This window comes from Cryptomeria japonica, chromosome 1 (genome assembly GCF_030272615.1).
Source record: "Cryptomeria japonica chromosome 1, Sugi_1.0, whole genome shotgun sequence".
Taxonomy (NCBI): Eukaryota; Viridiplantae; Streptophyta; class Pinopsida; order Cupressales; family Cupressaceae; genus Cryptomeria; species Cryptomeria japonica.
The window spans coordinates 268,180,017-268,187,432 of NC_081405.1; positions in this window are offsets into that span (position 1 = coordinate 268,180,017).

Here is a 7,416-nt window from a genome sequence, read left to right on the forward strand (position 1 = left end):
AAGTAGGGCTTATTGTTGTAAAACTCATGCACTAAAGAAAGAGAGAAGATTTTGAATTTTAGAGGTAGCAAATTTCAATAAAATCAGCCAATCTCCTAGATTTAAGCTGTTAAATGCAATTAGGACAATCTCCCAAAATTTCAGAAAAAATGTCCGGGACCGTGGTGAACGGAGTGCACACAGTCCTCGCAACTTTTTTCGAAATTTGCAGGGATGAAAGTTATGATGATTTTAAAGCTAATCTGAAAAAATTGAGTGATTTTACGATCTGTAGATAGGCCAAATTAAAGTTGCAATCTCAAAATTGAACCCTACCAAGATTGTTGAAAAATGTAAAATTTGAATTTTGAAAAAGAGGGGGAAACTGAAATTTTGAATTTTATGATTTTAGAGGGAATACTAAAAGCAATGCAGGCTTTGAAATTTTAAAAGTTGACCTGATTTCATGCAAAATTTGAATTTGAAAGTGGAAATCAAGGTTGTTGCAATTAAACACTTAATTTCAAAAGTCACAAACTGCAAAAATTTGAATAAAGCACTGAAATTTTGAATGAATGCTGACACACTTTTCAGATTTAGGACTGTAAGAAACACAATTTTGATACAAATTTCAATTTCAACAATTTTTTGAATGATTAGAAGCCTCAATCCAAGCAATCGCTAGACCAACTTTGACTTTAATTTTGAAGGTGTTAAAATTGATAAAATCAGCCAAAATTCTGGATTTTAGCAGAAAAATACAGTAAGATCTAGCTCCCGAAATTTCGGAAAAAATGTCGGGGACGATGGCGCTCGGGGTGCACACGGTCCTCGCAACTTTTTTCCAAATTTTCAGGGATGAAAGATATTGTGATTTTATTGCGGAATCCAAAGTTACAGCCGATTTGGAGGTGTTTTGATTAGTGAAATTATCAGTCAAAGGTTGAATCAAGAAGGTCTTAAAAATTAGGGTTTTGACATTTAACCACTTAATTTTCAGAATTAAAGCACAAATATGAATTGACAATTTGCAATAGAAGGGTAGATCTGAAACAAGCATTAACAATTAAACATTTCACAAGTTTAATTACTTAAAAGAAAATTTTAGGGTTTTTTATGCAATCAACCTCTAAAATTTGCAAAAGATCAAACATGGAAATTTAGGAAGGCAAAATTTTCAGATCTAACCATGAATAATCAGAATGAGGATGTTCACGTCGGGTTCACCAAAATGTAAAGCGGAAAAATCAATCCCTAATCGTTCTCCCCTCCCCAACTCCGAGGAGAGAGAAGGGAGGTCACTAGGGTTGATGGTTTTCACTTAGGGGAGACTTTACATTCAAAAGAGGGGTTGAAACCCACAAGGTCCAATCCCACGCAATGCAAGATTGGATTCTATATGAGTTTCAAGGGTTGTGACATCAAGGATACCCTCTTTTGTAAAGAATGTAGATAGAGAGATTGAACTAGGAATGCATGTAAAGTAGGAAAGATTCGCTTATAAACAAAGATAGGGATATGGGATGAAGCTGCGAACCTAGAATTAGCAGTAAAATATTGAGACGGTGCTGTTCTATAAATTTGAGCGAAATTTGACGGGATGATGGTGCCCGGCGTGCACACAGTCCTCCGAAAAATCCGCAAAACGAAGGGGGATCTATTCGTCTTTGCACAAGGATTCCAGATCTTCAATTACAGCCGCGTACCTGCAACATGCGAAGGTGTAAATGTTGTTGTATGTTGTATGTTGTATGTTGTATGTTGTATGTGGTATGTGATCTCCTCTTTAATGGTTGAATCCTTGTCTTGAATGCAACACCTAGCCTTGAATGGAGATTTAGAATGCTCAATTGCTTGAAGGAATGCTTGAATGCTTGAATGTTTGAATGCTTGAATATCGTTTCCACCTTTTTTCCATCTACCCAAATGGGAGAGGAAATGTAGTTTATATACTTGCCAATTAGGGTTGAAAGACTAATTTTTCTGACCTTAGGCCGACCTGGGAAGATTATTTTCCAATTTGCAAACATAAAGACCCGAGACCCAAAAGAGACCGGGCCCAAAAATAGGGCCAAGGACCAGGGCGCTAGGCGCCATGGTCCTGGGGGACCAGGGCACTGGGCGCCCTAGTCCTGAAGGACCAGGGCGCTGGGCACCATGGTCCCACCTCCAGGGACAGCAGGGTGCAAGGAGGATCAGGCTAGGGTGCTGAAAAATGCAGTTTTTGATGTCATGAACAAGTTTCGGGGTCTCCATTCAGGTTCCGTGTTGCATCGCCATCGTGAAGACCCAAATGAAGTCAAAATTGCAAGTGTCACAATTTTAGGATGCTACAGATAGTATTGAAGAGACAATTTTGCAAAAAAACATCAATTATGTATTCAACCACCTCTTTAATAGAGATTTACATGAAGGGGTAGTCTATGATAAACATGTGCTAAATAACTTATCTAGATTATATCATTTATTTCTTTGGGTTTCCATTTTCCTCTCCATATAAATTCTATGATTTTTTTTTCCATGGAGTTTTAAACAAGTTGCAAAACCTGTGTTGGCCCTGAACAAGGTTTTCAAAACCCCTTGATCCCTCGACAAGGTTGCCACAACCCCTTCAACTCTTGGCAAGGTTTCAACCTCGTCAAAGACCTTTGTCAGTCTTCTAACATTTTTATAAATGAAAAAATAGTCAAATGTTCAATTTATTAATGATTTTGTATGGTTTGAGAACCCTTCCAAGTTCCTAAAATTGGTTTGAATACCAACAAATTTTGTTAACAATCAAAAGAGGGAGAGAAAATGGTTAGGTGTCTAGTTTTGTCCAATTTCACAGGTTTCAAAACCTCTATTGAAATTGTCCCAAAGGATAATAAAATGAATAAATGAAGAAATTTTTTGAAGTATGAAAGTATCAACACAATTTGTCAGTTTTGAGGAGCATACAGATGCCAAATGGAAGCATTTCATAATGTTTGAACTTTTTCAGTCTTGATAGGTTTATATGTTGTGTTATTGATTGGAGCACTTGAGTCTATTCTAGTGGAACTTTCCAATCTCAAAAGGGAAACTCAATGTAGCAATTGATAATCCTCAAGGATCTTCCATCTATCACCTTAGCACATATATTCAAAGGGACAAGATTGTCACTTTCCTCATGTTACATCATTATTTAAGGCAAGCGACTCATTGGTCAATGGGGTCCCCTTCACTTAGTATTTTATAGATAAGGAAGATTCAAAGATAATGTCACAAGTTCTTAGAGTCTTCATTTGTCTTCATGATGCAATACAATGGGGCAAAGAAAATTGATACATTCTAAACACTTTTTCATTGATTGAGGCTAGTTACTCAACATTTGGTGGGCTCATAAAATGAAGATAAAAAGAAGGATGGGTAGTTCTAACCCAAGGACATGATTGATCTCAATGAATCATCTCAAAAGGAGGATATTTGACATCTAAAACATTGTGTCATTAGTCAATCCAAGTGGCATGATGAGTTTGAATGGGCCCATCAAATTTAAGGCTCAATAAGAAAAAAACATGAAAAGACTATTAATAAGTTCAAGAGAGCTTCATGTGTCATCAAGGCACAACAAAATGAAATAGAAGTCTAACAACTTTAAGATACCATACAATTGGTCACAATAGGATGACTCTGTGGGTGATTGGTCCCACCTTCCTAAAAGAAAAAGGAAATGTATGGAGGATCCTCTCAAGGATACATGTTGATTGACTCCTACTAAGTGCAATAGGTTGGTATAGAAAATTCAATGCATATAGCTCAACGAACCAACAAATCCCTTATCAAGTAACCTATTATCTTAGAAAGGTTCATTTAATTATCAACCACGGATGTTACTTCTTGGATGATGCTAGCACTATATGTGTAGCTAAAGGCTCCCTAAGTTGTTTATTAGTTGCGTATAGGAAACTAACTGAAATCAACAAATTGAAGTAGAATATAAACAATGTTGAAAATGAACCTATCTACATAGTAGTGGATGTAGGTCACTGGTTAATTGACACAACAATGGTTGTCAAGTCGATTTCCTACTATGACTATGCTATAGATTAAGACACACAATCTTATTCTAACAATGCTATAAAATAATTATGTCAATTTAACTTAAGAGAAGTAAACATACGAATTAATCTATCATAGTAACTAACAACCTAATGAACATTAATACTGTTACAAGTATGGTTGTCGTTGCACCAAAAGATCGACCTGTTAATGCCCGATACAACCACTAGACTTATATAATCCATAGGAGGTAGTTAAGCCATGTCACAGACCTGAGTATTGTGTTGTACAACACAAGGAGACCAAGGGCACACACCTTGCAACAATCCCCCCCTACGCAAGTGATTGGGTTTGAACTTGTGACCAAGCTCTGATACCACTTGTTACAAGTGATGTTGTCGTTGCACCAAAAGATCGACCTATTAATGCATGATACAACCACTAGACTTATAGAATCCATAGGAGGCAATTAAACCATGTCACAAACCCGAATGTTGTGTTGCACATCACAAGGAGACCAAGGACGCACACCTTGAAACAAATACTAATAATCTATACTATAACTAGGATTATAATATATCAAGTGGCCCTTTCTTGAGTGTTGTAACTTTTGATCATAATGCTCAATATAACTCAAAATATCATCAACATTCAACCTTTATTTAATATTCAAATGGATACATAAATTGATAACAACAATCTCACTAAATTGACAAGAGACTTCTAACATTATCTAATAACTAAAAGCTGACTAATATATTCTCGATAATCCTAGACCTTGACAAGATTTGGAATGTACATGCATGATCTTAATACTGGATTACTTAATACTCTAAAAAACCTAATAATAACTTTCAATCCTTCATGAAAATGAGGACAACTTATCCTTCTCCATAACTGGAAATGACAACATAACAATAGGAGTCGATGGTAATATAGGTCCGATCAGACTCTTATCACAATTGAAGAACAATAAAAATAGGAAACATTCAAGATAAATAAATATTTTTATGAACCATGTTTCATTGTCCCACAAATTCCCTATTGTCTTTCGAACGCATTTATTTTCTAATGACAACATCAACAGAAAGAACATCTGAGTGCTTCCACTCCTAAGAGTTATATTACATTTAGAATCTCCTCAAATGCTATCTTGTGAGTTGTAGGGGACACCATGTTGCCAATATTATGTTTTGGGTGTGGGTTAGAAGTTGGACATATTGTTGCAAATTAGTATCTCAAAAAGAATTCATCCACAACACTACCATTTATAACATCATAAGATCATATCATCCATAAATATTCACAAAACACATGCACTCGTTATCTGTGTTGAGAAAAAAAAGCAAATAAAGCTTTAAATATTAACTTTATTATGTTATTACAAATATGAAACTAAATCTGAAATGAACATGTGGTTGCATCACTCAACATAGCTATAAAATCATTCATACCAAAAAAGACACCAAATTTACTGTTGGCATTATAGTAGAAAGAGAGATTGTTGGCATTTCATTAAGGATATTGAGAAGGTTGTTGGAGATTATTGATATAACTGAAGAAGGATGATAACTATCTTAATAATATTATTTTGTCATTGATGTCAAGAGATTGATTTTCTGATTCAGTATGATGTTGCCATATCTTAAGAAGTATGTTTTGATGAGTATTAAGAAGTCAGTAAGTGACACCGAAAGAATATGATACTAAAGGGGAGAATTAAGTTATTCAATGGGCAACTACTACCGAGTTAGACAATGATGAGATCATGTTGTTTTGATTGTTTTGATATTCAAAATATGTTGTTTAATATTGTACTATGTCACCGAGCAAAGGAACCTAGTCGGTAAACCCTAAGGAACCTAGTTGGTAAACCCTAAGGTTATTGATGTTGGTAAATGAAGGCAGAATGTCTACCGAGTGAAGTTCAGTGTTAACCGAGTAACAACCGAGTTATAACATATTATATTGGATGGATACAAGCTTTATTTAATGAAGGACAATGATGAGCTGGAGTTGATTAAATGATTGGTATGTCGCACATGAAGTTTGTTAAGGATCTATGGCAGTGGAAGATCGGTGGGAAGATCTACAACTCAGATTGAACCGCAATAACCTTGTGCAAGTTCCAAGAAAGGAGTGCAAGTCCCAAGGCAAGGTAGAAAATTTTCAGATCGAAGGATACATTAAACCTGGTCAAGTGTGAAGATCTGATGGCTAAGATTGATCATGGGAAATGTGATCAAGGAGATTAAGCGGTTAGAAATTGTTTATAAATAAGGAATTGTTGATGAACAATATGATGCGGGCAAATTGTAAGCATAGTGATGCTACAGTAATGTTTACCGAGCACAGAAGCTTGGAGATCTGATTGAAGAACATATTGTGATGCCCAGCAAGCCCATCAAGGGACAAGATAAGTCTTATGACAAGATTGTTTTGAGAAAATAAGAATCTGCTTTAGCATTTAAGATGTGAAGTTGCAGATATATTTTATTACTATTATTTATGTTGTAAGTGATAGAAAATCTCTTAACCGAGTGGACTTAACAGTCTTATTTGTAAATCCTTTAGCAAGGTGACATTCTAAATGAGTGTTTGAAATCCTTTGACAAGGTCACTTCTAACAAAGTGCAAGATCCTAACAGATCTGAGGGAAATCCCACGGTGGTTTTTCCCTATTTGGGTTTCCACGTTAAATTTGGTGTTATATGAGTTGTGATGTTATATGTTCATGAGTTTAAATGTTTTAGCTATATTCTATAGTATATGCTACCGAGGTTGAATCTGTTGAATATATTGGAGATTAAGTTTGTATGATTCACCCCCCCGCCTCTCATCATATTATCTATTGACTTAGAGCTTTACTATTGTCATATGTACTTAACAATTGGTATTAGAGCTTTGGACTCTAGAAGGAAAGTTTAAAGGCACTTGAGGCAAAGATCCGAAGATGTATAAAAGGGATGCACCAAAGCTGAACAAGTCAAGTTTCTCCACATGGCAGAAAAGGATGAAGTTGCACCTATCGGGAATTGGAGAATATGCTATATATTATCTGGAGAATGATTACATTGCATCGAACACCTACCCAATGACAATGGAAGAGATAAAGGCAAAGAAAGAGCATACTCAAGCTATGATTGAAATAACATCAGCATTGACTGACTCAGAGTTTAATGATCTAGAAGTCTGTAATGATGCAAAAGCAATGTGGTTTAAGCTTATATCTGTGTATGGTGGTGATGAACATGTCCAAAGAGCAAAGGTAGATAGTCTAAGAGGACAACTTGAATCCATGAGGATGAAAGAAGGATAAAACATAACACAATACAATTCAAGGTTGAAAGATATTGTCAATCAAATTAAAGGAGCAGGTGGAACTATTGAAGAAAAGGATGTAGCAAGTAAGTT